Source organism: Scylla paramamosain, chromosome 6 (genome assembly GCF_035594125.1).
Source record: "Scylla paramamosain isolate STU-SP2022 chromosome 6, ASM3559412v1, whole genome shotgun sequence".
Lineage (NCBI taxonomy): Eukaryota > Metazoa > Arthropoda > Malacostraca > Decapoda > Portunidae > Scylla > Scylla paramamosain.
Window position 1 is genome coordinate 23,382,683 of NC_087156.1, and position 21,814 is coordinate 23,404,496.

General features: G+C 45.6%; 1 long non-coding RNA gene across 3 annotated transcripts in view; it reads right to left on the reverse strand.

Annotated features, from left to right (window-relative positions):
- The window catches only part of LOC135101118 (uncharacterized), a 178,367-nt gene that overhangs the window by 127,659 nt on the left and 28,894 nt on the right, over positions 1-21,814 (reverse strand). For all 3 annotated transcript variants that reach the window (XR_010269039.1, XR_010269040.1, XR_010269038.1), the window contains exon 3: positions 21,685-21,770. This is a non-coding gene — a long non-coding RNA (uncharacterized LOC135101118). The remainder of the gene's footprint in view (positions 1-21,684; positions 21,771-21,814) is intronic.

Genomic DNA, 21,814 nt, shown 5'->3' on the forward strand with positions numbered 1-21,814 from the left:
AGAATCTCATGCACTTTATATTTCTGCCCGTAACCATGCCAAGTCTGTTCTCCAACTAGCCAAAAACTCCTTCATTAACAGAAAGTGTCTAAACCTTTCAAGATCTAACTCCCCTCGTGACTTCTGGCATCTAGCCAAAAAATATCTCCAATAACTTTGCTTCTTCTTCTTTCAACCAGATGGCACCACTGCTATCACATCTATTTCTAAAGCTGAACTCTTCGCTCAAACCTTTGCTAAAAACTCTACCTTGGACGATTCTGGGCTTGTTCTTCCCTCTCCTCAATCTTCTGACTACTTCATGCCACCTATTAAAATTCTTCGCAATGATGTTTTCCATGCCCTCGCTGGCCTAAACCCTCGGAAGGCTTATGGACCTGATGGTGTCCCTCCTATTGTTCTCCGAAACTGTGCCTCCGTGCTTGCACCTTGCCTAGTCAAACTCTTTCAGCTCTGTCTGTCAACATCTACCTTTCCTTCTTTCTGGAAGTTTGCCTACATTCAACCAGTTCCTAAAAAGGGTGACCGTTCTAATCCCTCAAACTACCGTCCTATTGCTTTAATTTCCTGCCTATCTAAAGTTTTCGAATCTATCCTCAACAGAAAGATTCTTAAACATCTATCACTTCACAACCTTCTATCTGATCGCCAGTATGGGTTCCGTCAAGGCCGCTCTACTGGTGATCTTCTGGCTTTCCTTACTGAGTCTTGGTCATCCTCTTTTAGAGATTTTGGTGAAACTTTTGCTGTTGCCTTGGACATATCTAAAGCTTTTGATAGAGTCTGACACAAAGATTTGATTTCCAATCTACCCTCCTACGGGTTCTATCCTTCTCTCTGTAACTTCATCTCAAGTTTCCTTTCTGACCGTTCTATAGCTGCTGTGGTAGACGGTCACTGTTCTTCTCCTAAATCTATTAACAATGGTGTTCCTCAGGGTTCTGTCCTGTCACCCACTCTCTTCTTATTATTCATTAATGATCTTCTAAACCAAACTCCTACACTGATGATACCACCCTGCACTTTTCCACGTCTTTTCATAGACGTCCAACCCTTCAGGAAATAAACATTTCACGCAGGGAAGCCACAGAACGCTTGACTTCTGATCTTTCCAAAATTTCTGATTAAGCAGAGCAAACTTGTTATTGTTCAATGCCTCTAAAACTCAGTTTCTCCATCTATCAACTCGACACAACCTTCCAGACAACTATCCCCTCTTCTTCAATGACACTCAACTGTCGCCCTCTTCTACACCGAACATCCTCGGTCTGTCCTTTACTTATAATCTGAACTGAAAACTTCACATCTCATCTCTAGCTAAAACAGCTTCTATGAAGTTAGGCGTTCTGAGACGTCTCCGCCAATTTTTCTCACCCCCCCCAGCTGCTAACTCTGTACAAGGGCCTTATCCGTCCATGTATGGAGGATGCTTCACATGTCTGGGGGGGGTTCCACTCATACTGCTCTTCTAGACAGGGTGGAATCAAAAGCTTTTCGTCTCATCAACTCCTCTCCTCTTACTGACTCTCTTCAGCCTCTCTCTCATCGCCGCAATGTTGCATCTCTAGCTGTCTTCTACCGCTATTTTCATGCTAACTGCCCTTCTGATCTTGCTAACTGCATGCCTCCCCTCCTACCGCGGCCTCGCTGCACAAGACTTTCTTCTTTCTCTCATCCCTATTCTGTCCACCTCTCTAACGCAAGAGTTAACCAGTATTCTTAATCATTCATCCCTTTCTCTGGTAAACTCTGGAACTCCCTGCCTGCTTCTGTATTTCCACCTTCCTATGACTTGAATTCCTTCAAGAGGGAGGTTTCAAGACACTTATCCTTCAATTTTTGACTACCACTTCGGACCCTTTTATGGGACTGGCATTTCAGTGGGCATTTTTTTTATTGGATTTTTGTTGCCCTTGGCCAGTGTCCCTCCTACATAAACACACAGACATACACACACACACACACACACACACACACACACACACACACACACACACACACACACACACACACACACACACACACACACACACACACACACACACCAGCAGCTAGTGTTTAACTTTCACAAAATATTGCACCCATTCACTAAGTCCTAAAGTGTAACGTCAAGCAGAATTTCTCTTTTAAGAAATTGTCACAAGTTCAAACACATAAAGACTCAATGCAATCCTAATGGAAATGTTGCTTACTGGCAAATACAAACTCCTTAACGTTCAACATCCATTTAATGTGTATTGAATCCTAAATACAGTACAGTACACATAACTGAAATAATCTCTCTCTCTCTCTCTCTCTCTCTCTCTCTCTCTCTCTCTCTCTCTCTCTCTCTCTCTCTCTCTCTCTCTCTCTCTCTCTCTCTCAGCATACATTCCTCGCTTGTTGACACTGAGAAGAGGATTGAGCGTGCCAGTGATAGCAGGTTTAGTGGCGTGAGTCGCGGTGGGGACATCCTTGCCAGGCAGTCCCGGAGCCTCCGTGTAAAAGGCGCAACGCTCCGACCTTCTGTGACAAGTCTAATTCAGGGAGTCTCAGGCCAGCACTCTTCACTTGAAATGGAACAAACGACAACGAGTTCTGAAAGCCAGCTGCTGAATTTATCATAGTTCGGCCTTGTCACCTCTGAAAATTGGACTTTGAAGCGTAGCATATCAAGTAAAAATATGTAAAATGAACTTGGTAACTTGAAAACCATTGTCAGTTACACATGTTCATCACTTACCAGTGTGTGATATTGAAGTTTTGGAGCCAAGTTGTGATAATGCCGAGTGTATTTTATCTCAGCTTTATATATATATATATATATATATATATATATATATATATATATATATATATATATATATATATATATTCCTTCTTTTCTCTTTTTCTATTTTTTCATTAAAGCCTTGTTGGTGCAAATGGAGAGCATGCATGTTGTGGCTATTGTGAAGGTGTACTTGGTAAACAGCATTGCTGATTTTGTTGTAATGAGTTAAACGCAAATTATCAAGAACAGAAACAGATCAGCTGTAATGGATTTAACCAAACATAGAGATTTGTTTTTTATCGTTAGTTAATCCCTATTCTTTTCAAAACGTGGTTGTCTTTCTCTTTTCAAAAGATTTTGTCTTTACACGAAGAAACGAAGAAGTAGCCATTTCCTTCTAGCTGCATCACGGCGTGGTCAACATCTTAAGCTGCGCACTTGTCCTGCTACAGCAAGTAAGAGGCTGACAAGGTCACCGTGTAGATTTATACAACTGAATATTTATCATTCCAGAAGCATTGTTTTAATAATAACGTTATACTCGTATGTATTCAGGAATACAATCGAAACACTGAAATTATTTAAGATTTCGGTTTGAAACGTGAATCAATTTTTTTCTTGGTCACTCACACTTCACACGTAACGATTTGATTTTCCAAGGCCATTACGTTTTCCAGCTGACCTTTAGCTTGACGCGGAGGTCGAGGCCATGACGCCAATGTGATATATTTGGGATCATGCGTCACGGTGGCCTTAAAAAGATAGGCTTTTCAAACAATTAACAAAATAGGGATATTTCATATTTTTTTTTCGAATCTGCAGCATTGTCTCACGTGTCTACAAATGTATCTAGCCGAGCCCTCCCCGAATATGCACAAGGTATTAGAGTAATGCTGCAGCTTTTATACTATGCTTTTTAGGCAAATGTGTATGCAACACTGGATCAAAGAGCAGGTCACAGCGCCCCTACCATACGGATGAGCAGAGGATGGGTGATATCAGCTGCGGAAATGTGAACCAGAGGAAAGGCCCACGCTGCGGCATCGTGCATCATATCTCCGCTATCTTAATCCCGCGCCTCGCTATCTCCAGGCGGAGCCATGGTGAAAGGGGGGAAGGAGCGCCAGCGAAGTCATCAATATCTGTGGCAACTTTTAATACACGTAAATAACTTCAATGACCTACTTGGGGTAATATATGATCGTCCGCTACATTAGGCAGAGACTACCCGGAGGCGCCCACAACGCGCCAGCCTCCACCCTGCACCCAGCCCCTCCACCCTTGCCACCACCCTGCCATTGAGCCACCAGCCAGCAACAACACCAACAAGGCAGCATTCGCCTCCACGTAAGACTAAGTTAACCCGATAGGTCCTGCTACCAGTCACTAGGTCACCTAGTCACCCCACCAACCAACTAGTTAGCCAACTAACTAGCCTCCGCCCCCTAACCTGCAGTCTCAATTAAGCACCCAGCCAGCCAACCATGCAGCCTGAAAGAAAGCCCTTGAGCACCAAAAGCACATGACTGAAAGCACTTACCCAGCCGACTAGCCATCTAGCTAGCCAGCAGCGCAGCTTCTAACCTTCACCGTGTACTGACTACCATTCGTTACCTACCTTGAAGCCAGCAGCAGCAGCACCCAGCCACCGTCACCTTGCAGCCCCCACACAGAGCACTGGACCACTCAGGAAATTAATGAAGCATCCATACCACCAACCTCAGCACCTAGCACTAAGCACCCCTCCCTCCCCATGCACTAGAGCACCTCGCCTCCTTCTAGCACTCGGCTAGTAGTCAGCGTCCCTCCATCTCTACGCACCACAGCACCTGACTTCCAGCACGCAGCACTCAGCAACCCTCCACCTCTTCATACCCATCCTCCAGCCGGCAGCAAGCGCGCCTCCACCCTGCCCTGCTTCACCTCGTTAACCTGCGTGTTCATCAACGTGTTATTTCAAGCCTTTAAGAGTGGTGCTCATCTGGTCGTCTCTCCCAGCACTGGCCACGGCATCCTCACCTCGCCTTTATTGCTCTCCTCGGATCCTCTTCCTTTACTTTGTTTTTATACAATTACAAAACCCACTTCCTACAGCTTTCCTTCCTTTAGGCTGCAGTGAACCACTTTCCGCATCGCTACACAAAATTACTTAACCTACTCCCGTGTCCTCTCCCTTCCTCATAAAATGCAAAGAAATGTAATACCCATTAATATCGCTTCAGGTCTTCAGCGGCGCATAGCTCATCTTCTTTCTACTTAAGATTATGAGTGTATTCAACCCATAGATGAGCGTCCACTCGCCTCAAGTCATTTCAAAGCTGCGTCTGAGGGGAAGTGAAAACGCCTTCACCGTCCCTTCCTCCGACATGTTCGCTCATTTCACAGAGTCTTTCCGGCCCTGTAAGACCCACTATTGTTAGCGTTGTCTCCCTCCGCCTCTCCCTGCCTCGCCTCCGTTATGGACACACCCTCTGTATAGGTTTTGAATGGCTAGCCCGCGTCGCTCCCCTACCGGCTATTTCATCTGTGATATAATTAAAGAGAACATGATGCTACTGCCCCAGCTCAGCCCTGCAGGAAATATTGCACATGTAGCCTGGACGGCGCCCTCCGTAATGAGAGTCGGGAGATGATATTACACCCTCTCAACCCCTTGAAGAAGAAAAAAATTCAGACGTGCATTGCAGCCACGAATTGTTGGTGGTGTGTCTTGCACCACATAACTGGGAAAGTCGTGCGTCTGAACCATAATTACGAGCTTCTTACCCTTCTTGCGAGTGTATGGGAGTGCGCTGCTCTTTTGCTAAGATTCAGAGGGAAAGGGAAGTACTTGCAGTCTTACTATGTTGTTATTACGCTTTATGATTTGTGAGATGGGAGCTGTTCAGTCTAGTGGTCATCAAAGTCATCTGCAGTAACCGGTAAGAGCGTCAGGTCAATTCCAGCCGCACAGTCTTCATGCGGTGAGCCGTTTTCTTCCAGAGGGTGTTGGGTATTTGAGGCAGTGAAGTGTGTGTGTGTGTGTGTGTGTGTGTGTGTGTGTGTGTGTGTGTGTGTGTGTGTGTGTGTGTGTGTGTGTGTGTGTGTGTGTGTGTGTGTGTGTGTGTGTGTGTGTGTGTGTGTGTGTGTGTGTGTGTGTGTGTGTGTGTGTGTGTGTGTGTGTGTGTGTGTGTGTGTGTGTGTCTCGACATCTTCATTGCCTACAGTCCCTCAAGACACATGTACATACATGCTCCCTCACTACCATCAGCTCCATTGACCTCCACTTTCCTTCCCTCCGCGTTGCCTTCCCTTTTTCTTTCAACCTCTTTCCTCGTCCTCCGCCACCTGATCCTGGCCTCGGATGGCAGGTAAAGTGGGGCCCATATTGCGTTACGCCCTCAGCCACAGCCTATGTTCTTGCTCTCCCTAGGATGCCGGCCTGACCACCAAGCCCAACGTGAACTGACCTGACCAAACAGCACAAGAACGGAAGGGAACAAAACTTTAGGCCACCAGGGGACGTAAGGTTAGGCGGACAGCGTAGGAAGAATAGGACATTCGGAGCTCCAGCACAGCACGAGGAGGGGAAAGGAGAAGGCACGGGAAAGGTGGATTGGGGAAGTGAAGGGTCGATGACCTTACCGCAGCCTCACTAAGACATGCACCTGCAGGGAGGCTGTGCAGTATTAAAGTGCTTCCGTAGTATAGTGGATGAAGCAGAACGCAACGTGTGTGTGTGTGTGTGTGTGTGTGTGTGTGTGTGTGTGTGTGTGTGTGTGTGTGTGTGTGTGTGTGTGTGTGTGTGTGTGTGTGTGTGTGTGTGTGTGTGTGTGTGTGTGTGTGTGTGTGTGTGTGTGTGTGTGTGTGTGTGTGTGTGTGTGTTTTACTTTATTTTATTCTGTCTGGTAGAGTTGCGAAAAGAGCGTCTTTTAAACATTTTCTAACCTACGTATATTTTTAAGGTCGTTTGTCGTTATTTTTCTTGCTCTTGTTGTTGATACTGTTGTTGTTGTTGTTGTTGTTGTTGTTGATGATGATGATGATGATGATGATGATGATGATGATGATGATGATGATGATGTTGATGTTGTTGATGTTCTTGTTGTTGTTGTTGTTGTTGTTGTTGTTGTTGTTGTTGTTGTTTTGTTGACGACGACTACGATGATGATGGTGATGATGATGACGTTGTTGTTATGGTTACAATCGTCAACTGGAGGCAGCCTTGTATTCGGGTCAATAGGGTTTTAATTTTACAATGGAAAGTTTTTAGAAATTCTTTTGTCGAATCGAGAAATAATCAGCCTCCTGAAAGTTGTTGGCGGAGCTTCCAGGTAAATGTTGTTCCTTTTCTTGTCATATTCTTCCAAAACATTACCCAGCAGCCTTGATTCCCGGCACCAAAAACTTGGCACACTGAACAAACAACGCATTCGTTTCGGCCCTCTGCTTCAGTCCTTTCATCTCCTTCGCTCTCCCTGTCACGAGGGGAAAATATTCGCTAAAATCTTTGCACCAGTTGTTAGCGAAGGAAAAAGTCAATACAGTTAACAAAGTCTCCGACAGCTACACGCTGGTTAAAGAGAGAAAAAAAAGTAAAATCCTTACACTTCCTTTAAATTGTAACGGCAAATATTGACTGAAACACATAATACAAAATACACACAACGTAAGGCGATGATTTTATCTCATAAAATAGCTACGGAAGATCTACAATAATTTTTCGTTCAAAAAAAGAAAAAAAAAAAAGAGGAAAAATTTATCTCGCTAGAAATTCACAGAAAATGGGGAAGAACTAGATGAATAGATACAAAATCAAATATGGGGAGCGTGGAGAGGAAGGGAGAGGAAAGGGAGGGGAGGACGCAGCGGGTTGAAGTAGGTGGGAGGGGAGCACAGGAGGGGGAAGGAGGGCGAGGCACTAAGCAGACGACGCTGAGAGGCCTCCACTGGTCCGTCACCTTCACATTCTGACGTGAAATGAAACCGTGTCAGCCCATAGGCAAACACTCCGTGACGGGGAGCACCGGGGCGGCCGCTGGACAATTCAGGGCCGCTACTTCACCAACATTTATTACTGTTTACCCTACACGGGGTACACAAACGAGACGAGGGGAGGAGGAGGAGGAGGAGGAGGAGGAGGAGGAGGAGGAGGAGGAGGAGGAGGAGGGTGAAAAGAAGGGTTGATGAGGACTATGATGGTGTCAACATGACATAGTGAGTAACATTAAGATCAAGATAACTCCCAGTTTTCATACTACACGTAAATGAACAAGGTATATACTTTGAATTTATGAAAAATCTCCTCGCATTGACAAAAATTCCTTTGCATTCGTCTTCAACTCTCTCTCTCTCTCTCTCTCTCTCTCTCTCTCTCTCTCTCTCTCTCTCTCTCTCTCTCTCTCTCTCTCTCTCTCTCTCTCTCTCTCTCTCTCTCTCCATTTCTGCAGCCGTCATTTTCAGATCCTTCCCTCCACTTTCATACTTCGCTTTCTTCTCCCTCTCCCTCTCTCCCTCTCTCTCTCTCTCTCTCTCTCTCTCTCTCTCTCTCTCTCTCTCTCTCTCTCTCTCTCTCTCTCTCTACCTCCTTCCACATCTTGGCAGGAGATGTCTCTTTTCCGTGCACTGAATGATGAGTTAATTTCCTTATCTCTTGCAAGTCAGTCAGATACTGGTAGTCAAAAAGGCGCTTGGATCCATAACCGAGCCGTGTGGAGGCGGGACGACGACCCACGCCGCCTGGAGAACGCCGCTCTACATTTTTAAACTGAATCGTATGTTGAGGAGGAAGACAAGTGGTTTGCAGTGAATTTGTCCACCATTAAATTATTTAACGCGCAACATAAACTGAAAAGTTACCAAATAACTGTATAAAAGTTTTGGACGCTTCGGTAAATTTATCGAATAGCACATGAGGAAGGGAAGGAGGGAGGGAGGGGAGGGAGGGAAGCAGGCGTGAGGCGCAGGTGACATGAGGCATTGGCGCGGCTGGTTACCTGTAGTTTGTGGCTCCGTGAACACCTGTGCTGGTATTTTCATCCGCCCAAAGTGTTGCATATCGGAAGGGAGAAAAAAAATGAGTTTAAATATACTGCTTTACTTCATCCGTAGTGAGAAGTTATTTTCATACACTCGAGGCACGCATTTTAAGTTTATTGTTTATTGAGAGTGTCGCTATTACTTAGCCTCGAGGTTATTGGAATCGTATTCTCGTAGATACTATATTGAAAACCGATTATATATTAAGAAGCCAGGGATTAGTGAAATTCTCCCACACTCTCACTAACTCATCGGAAGTGTAACGTTGTCCCGCCACGACATTTAACCAATAAACTATCAATAAAAGACTGGGTGGCTGACTATCAAAAAAAATTCATGTCACGTCTACTTGCCAAGACAACCAATCAGTCAACAAACTCATGAGGCTATCAGTAAACAAGACAAAACTAGGTAACCATCAAGAGAACCGACCAACCACGACCAGTCAGTGAGGAAACAGAGGGCGAAAGTAAACTAACCATTAAACAAACACGTGGAAAGCAAACCATTAACCACACAATACATGATCGCAGAGGAAACTAACATATTCACTACACAAAGAACACACGTTTGGAGAGAGCTGGTCGGCAAGCAGAAGCCTGTGCTCCCCTCCACTAGACAGACAGACAGGCAGACGTCTTCCCTCACGTTCCTCCGGTCTCATTAACCTCTGAGAGCCTAGCTTTCAGTCACATTTCTTGGAGTGCCATCTTTACGCCACTCCAAGCCTCTCCACGACTGACAACACTCTCTAGGAAGTCATCAGTCCTTTTCCACCACCACCACCACCACCACCACCACCACACCCATTCCCAGCATCGCCAGATAAAAATGACAAAAGCACTCGGGCCAATCAGCGGAGTCACCTGAGCTCATCAAAGGCGCTACGTGATGCCGGTGTATCTCTAAGGAGTACCAGCCCTCAAAAATCTATTAGCCAGACATCTAAGCTATAAAACTGCCCCACAGAAGCCGCTAACGAACAAAATCCTGCCCCCCACCCCCACTCACCCCGGTAATCTCTCGTTCACATCCCCTTAAGCATGTGGCTGTCAGCTCCGGCAAGAGTGTCACGGCGGCTCATCGAAAAGGTGAAGTATGAAGGCGAGGATGACACGCGTTCCTCAGCAGCCCTGGGGACGCGAAGTGAGGCGTGTCTTGTGCCTGACATGAGCCAGATAATGTGAGTTATACGTGTCTCCAAAAAAGTAATGGTAAAAATAAGTGAGAGAGAGAGAGAGAGAGAGAGAGAGAGAGAGAGAGAGAGAGAGAGAGAGGAGAGAGAGAGAGAGAGAGAGAGAGAGAGAGAGAGAGAGAGAGAGAGAGAGAGAGAGAGAGAGAGAGAGAGAGAGAGAGAGAGAGAGAGAGAGAGAGATAGAGAGAGAGAGAGAACGAAACCTCAAAAAATTATGAAAAATAAATAAATAAATAAAACTTTGCCCCAGCCTCGTCCTCGACCTTGAAAAAAAGTAATAGTCAACAAATAGCCAGCAGGAGAAACGCAGCAAACACGAACTCGGCCTTGTTTGTTTGTGTTAGCTTGTTTATTTGTGTTTTGTGTTAGTGCAGTGTGTTAGCCATGTGTTGATGCCTCCGTTCAGTGTGTGTGTGTGTGTGTGTGTGTGTGTGTGTGTGTGTGTGTGTGTGTGTGTGTGTGTGTGTGTGTGTGTGTGTGTGTTTGAGTGCAGGTGTATGGGGGAAAAAAAAGAGGTGTAAGTACAATTTACAAGTTTTATTTTCCATTCACATAATATTATAGTGTTCTGTCTTTGGTTACACTGCACGCATTATTATATCCTACTTTGTTGTTGTTGTTGTTGTTGTTGTCGTTGTTGTTTTTGTTTTTGTTGTTGTTTTTGTTGTTGTTGTTTTTGATGGCTTTGTTGTTGGAGTATTAGTAGTATTAGTATTAGTATTAGTATTAGTATCAGTAGTAGTAGTAGTAGTAGTAGTAGTAGTAGTAGTAGTAGTAGTAGTAGTAGTAGTAGTAGTAGTAGTAGCAGTAGTAGTAGTAGTAAAAATAATAAGTATGAAATAACAACAACAACAACAGCAACAACAACAAAAATAACAATAATAATGACAACGACAAATATAACCAGCATAACCGTAATATTAATGCATAGCTGTAAACAAGTATTTGCTTTTTATCCTCACAGATTCTCGGAGCGTGTGATCATAATATGCAATGGTTGTGCTGGGCGGCAATTTTATCGTGAACACATCTGTTAACTTACATTGCATATTACATAATGCAGCAGGGAGCGCAACATCTGACTGACGCTGGAAAAAAATAATAAATAAATAAAATCATATATGAATCTAAAGAATGAACAGCTGAAGTTAGAGATAGAAAAAAAAAATTAAAATTAGATTTTTGTAGCCTGTCATGATTTCTCATTTATTTACACTCATAATTACTTCTTCCAAGTTTTTTTTGTCTGATGTTGCACAAATTTTCATTCTACATAAATTTTATTTAATTCATCATAACACCACGTAGTTGACTTCATGATACTGCAAGGATATACATACTCGTACCTACGTGGCTTGGAGAATAAAAGGAGTCCTTGAACAAGTGTAGATCTATGAATTCTGAGATGATTTCCAAAAGCTGGCTAGAGAGAAGACAAGTCTCTGATTCAAAACGTGGCTTTGTATAAATTCAAATATTGGTAACGAAACAAATCTTTTGCTAAGAAGAAGAAGAAAAAGAAGAAGAAGAAGAAGAAGAAGAAGAAGAAGAAGAAGAGAAGAGAAGAGAAGAGAAGAGAAGAGAAGAGAAGAAAAAGAGAAGAAAAGAAAAGAAAAAAAAAATGAAAAGAAAACGAAAAAGAAAAAGAAGAGACAACAACAACAACAACAACAACAACAACCATTATCACCACCACCACCACCACAACGCCCAACAACAACATCCACCACCACCACCAACAACAAAGCGGGCCAGTGGCAAGTCCCAGGTGTCGCCTTCAAGTGTCTGAGGAAGGTGCAAACAAGTGATCATGGTGATGTACGGCTCCCCCACTACATCCCTACCACGCCCCTTACACATCCCTTCTGACTCACGGCTCACTAGTCTTCCTCCCTCCATCCTTCCAGTCTTACTTCTCCCTGATAAAATAGAACCACAAAGAACCAAAGACAGAGAGAGAAAGAGAGTGCTGTACTGACCAACCTTCCCACTTACCAGAAACTACAGGTAGACGGAAAAATGGTGTTGAGATGCTGACAGATGTTCTGAAAAGCCGTGGAGTTTCCTACAAAGGTATGTGTTGAGTGCTACAAGAACTAATATTGCAGTCAGGCGCGTTAATGATGCCTCCTGTGTACGCACTAACACACTCCCCCTGTCCACTTGCCTCTTATAACCTGAAGTGATGATAAATCTTCACGGGAAAATTATGGCACCGTCAAGCAAACATACTAACTACTTCTCAAATACAAGGCGTGTGTGTGGGCGTGGAGGGGACGCGGCTGTGTGGAGGGGAAGAGCATATTGCGAGAAAAGGAGGAACAGTGCTCATATAATGTTAAAATGAAAGAATAGCATGATATATTACTACGGCAGAAGTGAAGTGATGAAACATAGCCAGAGGGGAAGGGAGAGGAAGAGAAGAGTAAGCTTTTTTTTCATCCAGTGTTTGCAATTATGCTACATATCATAAGGAAAAGGGACAGACACCACACAGGGATGCGTAAGCCATTGTGCGGGATTAACAGTGACCTGGGATTAGGGGTGTAAGACGAGCGGCGTAGAGCGGAAAGCTCAGTTCAGTGAAGGTGGCCTCGCATAATAATGGACTGGAGGCTTCAGGTTAGGAAAAATAATGAGGGATTAGCCGATAATGTCTAATGAAGTGGAGGGGGAGGTGGTAAGTGTCGGTGAGGAAGAGGAATGATCTCCCTCAAGGCGACGTTAACTCTGCCGGTGATGAACAGTCTCTCTCAAGCTCTCTCAAGCTGAACTTCCTGGCGAACAACGATAACTACGCGGCCCAGAAGCAAATTCAATCCCATTTAGGTGACATAAATTACATCTATAACGAGTATGCGAGGGAGCAATCTAATTATATGTCAATTATCATTTTCGAAATCAGAATATCATATTTTCTTCAGCCGCACGTCACAAAGACTTATATGCTAGGGATGGGCGGCACACAACACGGCGGAGGTGCAAGCTACACATGTATTCAGTAATAATTAAAGCAAATAAATGAGCACAGACAATTTCGACTGTAAATATTTCACAACTAAATCCCGCTGTCAACCCTCACCGCGATACACACTCATAATTCAAGCCATTCCCTAACCACTACCACCACAACCACCACCCCCTCACAGACCATCATATTTACTCATTACCTGAGGAGGCTACGATGACGACAAGCTAGTACATAGACGCCGAGACCGTGTTTGCTCTCGTGTACACCAGCTCACCTCTACCTAATGATTTCCCGAGTAGTGAGTAAACAGAGGCAACGCTACGGTGAGTTTGTGGTGGCCAGGAACCTCGTGGTTGACATCAGCGGCGCCGTCCCCCGGGAGTGTACCATTACGGGAGTGGCTCTTTTATCATCTTCAGCACGCAGGAAGGAGGGGGAAGTGTGGCTTTATAGCAGGTCTTGTGGCGGGCTTGAGCGGGAGAATGGAGGGTGTTATCAGAGAGGAGCCATGACGAACTGGGTCGCCTCACGCTACCCGCCTATTCCCTTCCCCTCCCCGCTATGCGCTGCCTACACCTGCTCCCTCAGACACTCACACGTACAGACACGGTGCAGGAAATAGACTGGGATGCATAGGGACCGGAAGATAAATGGGCATATATGAATACAGGCTTATGGGCATGATTAAAGAGATAATGATGTATTGAAAGGGTGTCGCTGGTATACTGTAATACACACACACACACACACACACACACACACACACACACACACACACACACACACACACACACACAGACACACACACACAAATGCTACACTACCAAGCATTAATCCCACGTTTATACACTTTTTTTTTTACCACCCCTCTCATACTACAACTTCAACAAAGACACGCACACTCACACACACACACACACACACACACTTCGCTAACTTCCCCTCTCATTCCCTTCCTCCCTCCCTTGCTCCCTCTCTCCTTCCGTCCTCGCCCCGTATGCTGCGTCAGTAAGAAATGACAACACTCTCTGGCTCCGTCTTTTATGGGCTTGGATAAGGAACACTAAGAAGAGTTACGCGCCTCACATATCATCTTTGACAGGGTAAAGACCGACGGAATGAGTCACTCTCTCGCCAAGTGTATTTTAGGGAGCGTTTGACCTCCTCTATAAAGTTCTGCTCCACCTTCCCTACGCGGGCGGGAATGTATACGCACACTGTTACTGCTGCATCGCATGTATATTTTTACCATTTATATTTTCAGCGGCTCATGAAAGCGAAATTAAATCACACAATTTAATAATCTTCCTCTGACCGAAAAAAAATAATGGAAGTCCACTTTCATTGTGTGTTACTATATTTGGTCACGGTTTTGTGAGCCGCGCGAAAGGTCTACATAATATTTGTTTTCATTTGGAATAACTACAAGGCCCAATACCTTGTTGCAGGACCGGAGCCTCGTTACCGACCAACACTTTATATCCCACGCCGACACGTATTAATTTATTCATTTATTTATTCATTTGCACTTTGCACAATAAATGCTATGGAATGCAACCAAACAAACCCACCCAACCATTAGGAAGGAACAATTCCAACCAACGAAAGGAAAGAACAACTAAAGATTAAGGTCTTAGCCATTGGCTGTTATTAAGTGGAATGCAAGCGAACAAAAAGACGGACTAACAAAGAAACACTGAAGAAAGATGAAGGCTGAAGGAAAGAACACCGGAGAGCAGTGACAATTACCCCAAAAGGGCAGCAAGATCTCGCCACACACAGGAACACGTAACACCTCCGTAATGACCGTAACAAAAAGGTGCGGGAGATCGACCGAGAAAATATAGACGTGGTTCTCGTAATCAGGAGCGAGGGCGTGCGGTGGAGGCGTGAGGCGACGGCGAAGGGAGGTGAAAGAGGACGAGGCGGCGGCGAGGGAAAAGTTATAGGTGTTACGGTGGAAAAATGTGACTTGATCCTCCCGCTACGAGGTCACCATAATGTTATCACAGCGTCACGTCAACGAGCAGTTAAGGCCTCGGCGGTCTGTGGGCGGCAGTGGGGATTAGAGGGGCCAGTGGCGCCTAACAGGGCGAGGACTCAGCCGCCGGGGTTCATTTAGTTAACGATCAATGAGGGCGTGTTAGAAGATATTTGTGGCGTGATATAAAGGGGCGGTCAGTAGGGACGCCCCAAAGAAACAGTATATCTTTTGCGATGTAATTTATGAGTGGTATTGATTTCAGGTTGAGGTGGCGGCAGTGTTACATGGTGGCAGGCATTGTGTAGGTCAGGGCGCCTTGGTACATGATGCAGCGGCACACTCAAGGGCTGCCGCTGCTGGCCCGCCGCCTCCTCTCACTGGAAATGATGTAACGCAGTGACTCACCGCGGCGACATACAAAATATTAGCGAGGCTGCAGCTCCCTGACATGGGCGTCCAGGCCGATAAAGTAAGGACAGATACCCGGCTCAGCAAGGAGCCTCCGGGTGGCGTCACGGCCACGGCACACGTGCGGGCCGGCCAGCAGTTAAGGATGATGCACGAGGCAGCAGCGGCGCGTCCGGGACTCTGTTTCTATACTTTATTCATAAACTGCTCCGGAGAGGGCCTTCAGGAGCCACCAAGCTATAATTTTAAAGGGAGGTAAATATTTCCCTTCGATGGGGAGCCTTTCTGGAACACGCCGCCGCCGCCTCGTCTGTCATCGAGGCTTGCATTAACTCTTGCCCAAAATTTGACTCATGGAAATTTTTGAAAACGCTTACTAAAATATTTTTCCACGGCTCACCGTATTATGGAACATTAAGTGTACTAAATCTTCCCTCCTGACTTTACAGAAGATGACGATACCAAACTGAAGACTGTTTCCTAGATTCAATCTGTTAGAGACTGGGTTTCATAAAGACTTATTTCAAGATGGCACGCAGGCCACAGCCACACGCCTACCCCCATCGCTCCCCCTACTTCAGCCCCCTAGCCCTTCCCTTCGCTACAAGCCCAGTGTCCCCTAAGCGGCCCTGCCAGGGCACAGACCAGTAACTTGCACCACACGACCACACTCAGCTGGTGGCGACGGGCGGCTCTGAGCGGTGCCACCACGCAAGCAACGAGAGAGAGAGAGAGAGAGAGAGAGAGAGAGAGAGAGAGAGAGAGAGAGAGAGAGAGAGAGAGAGAGAGAGAGAGAGAGAGAGAGAGAGAGAGAGAGAGAGAGAGAGAGAGTTGCACATCACCTTAAAACTTTAAAAATAAAAAAAAACAATATAATAATTAAAACCCTTGAAATCCCCCAATTGGCAGCATATACAATGCAGACAATAAACAGACACGGCGATCCTGCTAATTGCAACATAACAAAGATGGACGACCAATCCCACTCAGACCACTCAGCCGGAAAGGAGCCTCAAGCCAGCGCCAGACGCACGCATTGCTGTCTGCTGCACACCCTGCCACTCTTACTTAACTTGACGAAACACACTCCTGCCCCCTACACACCCTACCACACACCCTCCTTTCGCGGCACACACTACCGCTTTACCTTAACTTAACTAAAGTAACCAAACACGCACTCTCTTGCTTCCTGCAAAGCCTACCACGCTGACCAGATCTGGCCTAACCTAACCAAACACACCCCCTCTTGTCGCTCCACACACTATATTTTACTTTAAGCTAACTGACTTGAATTAACCATACACATATTCCTCTGTTTGCTACTCATTCTACCACACTAACCGAAATTAACAAATGACACATTCCTACCTGCTACACACCTTATCACTTTCACCTAACCTACCCTAACCATAACAAGCCAAGCACATGCTCTCCTGCACGCTGCACACTGTATCACTCCAACTAAATGGAACTTAAATTAACCTAAACTAAACTAAACAAACTAACCAAGTAGACTCTACCACTTTAAACTTAACCTAACCTAAACATCCATATACTCTGGTCTATTGCACACCCTCACCTATCATATCTATGGCACACAGCATACCTCACAAATTACCCATCAAAATCCCTTCACCGCTCTTTGCATATACATTCATCCACTCACTTATTCATTTCCCTTATGCATTTGTGATCATTTCCCCATGTACTGTACCTCTTCATTTATGTATGTAGGTATTATCTTGGTGCATTCAAGCTATGTGTTCCTTTTCTTTTTATATACATAGGAATTTGGTGCGTATGAATTTAAGGCACAAGTTTGTGTGGCGAGATTAACTTCATAAACCACGGCTCGGGTTGGTCGGGAGCGCTCCTGAAATAATAACTGGCAAAGCATGAATAAGTGTATAATAAAGCTACAAGTGCCGTCTGTGAGCTTTTTTGTGGTGCCTGGTGGGGTATGAAAGAGGCGTAGTTCAAACACCAGACAAAGGAGTGCCGGAGTCCTCGGGATGAGAGGAAATTCCGGTCTTCTAGCAAACAGTTTTCCATCTCAAAACTTTCATCCTTAACCTGGAGCCCACAAAGACCCATTTCGCTTCCTTTTGATGCTTCGATATTCAGTGAGACTTGAATAAACAGCATCAACAAAGACTAAAAGGAAAGGAAAAGAGGGGGATTGGGGTGAGGGGAAGACAGAGCAAGAGAGAGAGAGAGAGAGAGAGAGAGAGAGAGAGAGAGAGAGAGAGAGAGAGAGAGAGAGAGAGAGAGAGAGAGAGAGAGAGAGAGAGAGAGAGAGTGTGTGTGTGTATGTGGGATCTCTCTCTCTCTCTCTCTCTCTCTCTCTCTCTCTCTCTCTCTCTCTCTCTCTCTCTCTCTCTCTCTCTCTCTCGCTCGTGTGGGTGAGTGGTGGTGGTGGGGAAGGGGGAAGAGGGGGGCTGCTGTGGGCTCACTTGGAGAATAACCCGAGACTCTCCCCATCCTCGCCACCAGGGAAATATCTTTTAATTAGTCCCCCTTATTTCCAGAAGTAACTGAGAACCTCCCAGCCGCCTGGGGGAGATTCTTGACGGTTTCGAAATACATATATGTTTTCCTCTTATTACCGTAGCGGTGTTTCCGGCGTCCCTTGATTCAAGGCCCCTAGTCCTGTCCCTCCTCGTGGACGGAGGGGGTTTACTTGACAAAGGGAGTGACTGGGGATATGGGTGCCCTACTTAGCGGAAGGATTTACAGTAACGTTTTCAAGACCGTATAGTTATCTTTTGTGGTACATCACTTACTTAAGTGTACCTCGTGCAGGGACGAGCAGAAGTCCTCAAACACGAAGGTGAGCAATGCAACGCTTCTTAATAAATCGTATCTGCACGTCACTATCAGATAGTTCAGGGAGTATTGAAACTCAATACTGGAAGAGAATTGATCCTGCCAGGCTGAGGGTTCATGTATTCAGCAGCAAACTTTTCGTTATCCTTTTATATCTCTAAGAGCTTCTTGAGCACACCCGGCTGAAGAACCACTCGCTCTGGTGTGGGTTGGTGGGTGTGTGGGTGTGTGGGGGGTGGGTGGGTGGATGTGTGTGTGTTATTCACCTATGGTCGTCTGCTGTTCTCGCGAAACAGCCAGCCGTTCCTCTTATGGAAAGCTCAGAGATCATAATGACAGATCTTTGTGTACGACAGAGACCACTCACACAACACAGTGGCCAGCTTACATCCTGTACCTCTTGCTGTTACGTGGACAGGCGGGTGATTCTGCATGTGACTGGCAAACGCCCCCGCCAAATTTTTTTTTTTCTTTATCAGGAGAGGAGCAATGCTTCTCCCTCTCCGCTACCTGTCTTCACCTCAGAATATCTTGTCCCTCCGGTGATGACCTTTCGTCTGTCCTCAAGCTTGCATCCCCAACCAGAGGATGTGTTGTTCATTCTGCCCATCTCTGAAACAACTAAAAAGAAAAAAAGGAACATACGAGGTTCCTTCCTTCACACTGGGGATATTTTTTTTTCCTTCGTCAATTGCCAAATTGACTCAAAGAGCGATTTCCATGTGGCTGTAAAAAGTTGCGGATGAAAGGGTGGAGGCGCTAGTGATTGATCGCACGTGTGTTGTGATGCCGACAGAGCAGCTTCTGGGCTGGGCTAAAAATTATCCCGTGGTTTTGGTCAATTTAAACTTTGATAAGTTTCGTGCACGTTTCCGAAGTGAAAGTAAGGCGAGGCGCTGCGCGGCGCGGCGGGACGTGGTGGCCGCGACCAAGGAAACTCAACAAACAACATCGTTAAGGTTTTAGGGTTTTCCCCGAAGCGTTGTTTATCCTCCCCACGAGATGGGTCCATTAACGGGTCGCTTGCAGGCCAGATTTAACTTTAATACTTGGATCCTTAAAGTCTTCCATCGCTATTTTCAGGGCATCTTTAAGGGGCGCTTCCGAAATTTTGACGACTTGTGCCCCTGTCAAGTTTGGCCCAGCCGTCGTGCAACACGTATGCGCGCACGCGCACGCGCGCGCGCACACACACACACACACACACACACACACACACACACACACACACACACACACACACACACACACACACACACACACACACACACGGATCCGTACTGTAATAACTCAGCACTATTATCAAGAATAGTGCAGAGTTTAAAATAAAGAAGGATGAGGGTGAGATGAAGGCTCAGCAGTTCCTTACAGTTGTAATACCCGCGTCTCGCTGGCCATCACAGGGCTGACCATTATTTGAGCAGACACAAGTTTAAGGCAACTCTGCGAGGCGTGCACAGGTATGGAATAAAGCTGCCCTTCAAGAACAAGGGAGCCTTTGGAAACTATTGTTACACCAAGGAAGAATTTATCTGAGCTCCTATGAAATACAAATGACGATTTACTGTTCACGTCGCTTTCTGCAGACAACACTCCTGACGAATTCCAGCGAGGAAGCAAGTGTCTGGCATGGCAATATTTTCCCGATACGCAAGACATGAAAGCCAACATATATCGACTTGTGCATTCAGCAGCACGGAGAATTTTCATGTCTGTGGTTCTGGGAGTCTAAAACCCAGAATTCAAAGTGTTGTGCATTATTGGTGAGAACGAGCATGCTACCTCGCGGGTCACATGCAGACACTTGCACGCCGCGGCCTTACAGATCTTTATCTCTGGCAGTTTCCGGTACAAAGCAAATCAAAACAGGATAACCTTCCCTTTCTCACTACACAGAAATTATTAAAGTATAATATGGTTTCCTCACAATTTTCGCTTCCATCTAACAGGGGAGACAAACATGAGTCTTTTGTGACAACCTACTGCCTAACACGTTCATTAAAAAATTGAATGAAATCAAACAAAAGCGGTGTGAGGAGCTTTAATGTATGAATACTCACACACACAACCACTGCAGTGAAAGAGAAATACCAGTAAAGTCAGTCAAAGTTTAAGTAACGCTTCGGAAAACTTATAGATATTTAAAAGTAATGTTCATGAAGGCTGAAGTAATGGACGTTGTACATTATATCTGTGTGTGTGTGTGTGTGTGTGTGTGTGTGTGTGTGTGTGTGTGTGTGTGTGTGTGTGTGTGTGTGTGTGTGTGTGTGTGTGTGTGTGTGTGTGTGTGTGTGTGTGTGTGTGTGTGTGTGTGTGTGTGTGTGTGTGTGTGTGTGTGTGTGTGTGTGTTTACCCAATCATCGACTATTTAGGTAGGTAGGAAGGAGCGCTAATACTGATGTTCACTGTGTTGAATTGTCATTTGGGCACAAGAGATTTTTGGGGAGGCACTAAGGAAGCTTGGCAACACAAAGGGAAGGTCACAGCTGGAGGATGGTGCAGGGGAGACCATTTCTGATGGGGCTGTAGGATCAAATGTTGCCTTCACTCGCCCACAGAAATAGAAGGCTGACTTTGTGGAAGTGTGATGGTAAACAAGTAATAATGTGGGGAAACTGTACACCGGCACTGAAAGGGGAAGCAAGTGAAAACGTGAGTGAGTGGTATGCTGGTGGCGAGTTGTGGTACGCATGGTGATATGAGGAAACCTGACCTACTGTATGACAGAGGGAAACACTGCTGGGTTATTTTTGTGTGCAACATATATTTTAGTGTGGCTGTATAGCAAGAGTCATAGCTGGATATATATGTATTCTTTTTTTCATATGAATTCAGAGGATATTCTTTGCTCGCTTTTTTGTAGATATTTAGAAATAGAATCCTGTATTAGGGAGTGCTTCCTTGGTAAATTTATGTTTCTACATATTCATTCAGGTTTATTTAGGTGTGCCCAGTGCGCAGCCAAAACAAATATACGCATGACTTGATGGCGGCTCTCAATGGTGTCAGTGCTCAGGCTGAGGCCGCACGAAAAAATGCTTTCACTCACCAGCCTTTGATTACACCGCCACACTGGTCAGTCCGCCACATCGTCACTCTCAGTTACTCGTACTTCACACGCAGGGGACGCAACACAAGGACAGCTGCAGTTACAGATACTCGTTCGAGCACAGACGCCTCTGTAGGAACCATCTTCGTGTTGTTAGGCATCGAGAATATACGCAAGAAGCCCAAGGCCCACCCAGGGCTGTCTCTCTCCCTTCCCAGCGCACCATGTGAGGCAGGAGTGTGGCTCCCTGCGGTAAGGATCACCACCACCACCACCACAACTCGAGACCCGCGCTCATTTAAATTCAGGAAAGCAATGGGTCTCGTCCCCCCACCACCTCCTCCTCCTGTCTTCCTCCCTCCCTCACCAGGAAGGATATAAAGGGGGCAGGGTGCCTGAGCAGGTTTACAGTCTCGTTATATACATGCAATAAACTGTACAGACCTTACATCACGTACAAATTATCTCTGTACTCACGCACCTCTTCCTGCAGGGCGGGGCAGCTTTCTCTCCCTCTTGAGCTCCGGAGACTCGTGAATCACTGGAACCTTCCACTTCTACACCTGCCTGTAACATATAATATAAGCAAAGATGAAATTAGTACAAAGAAG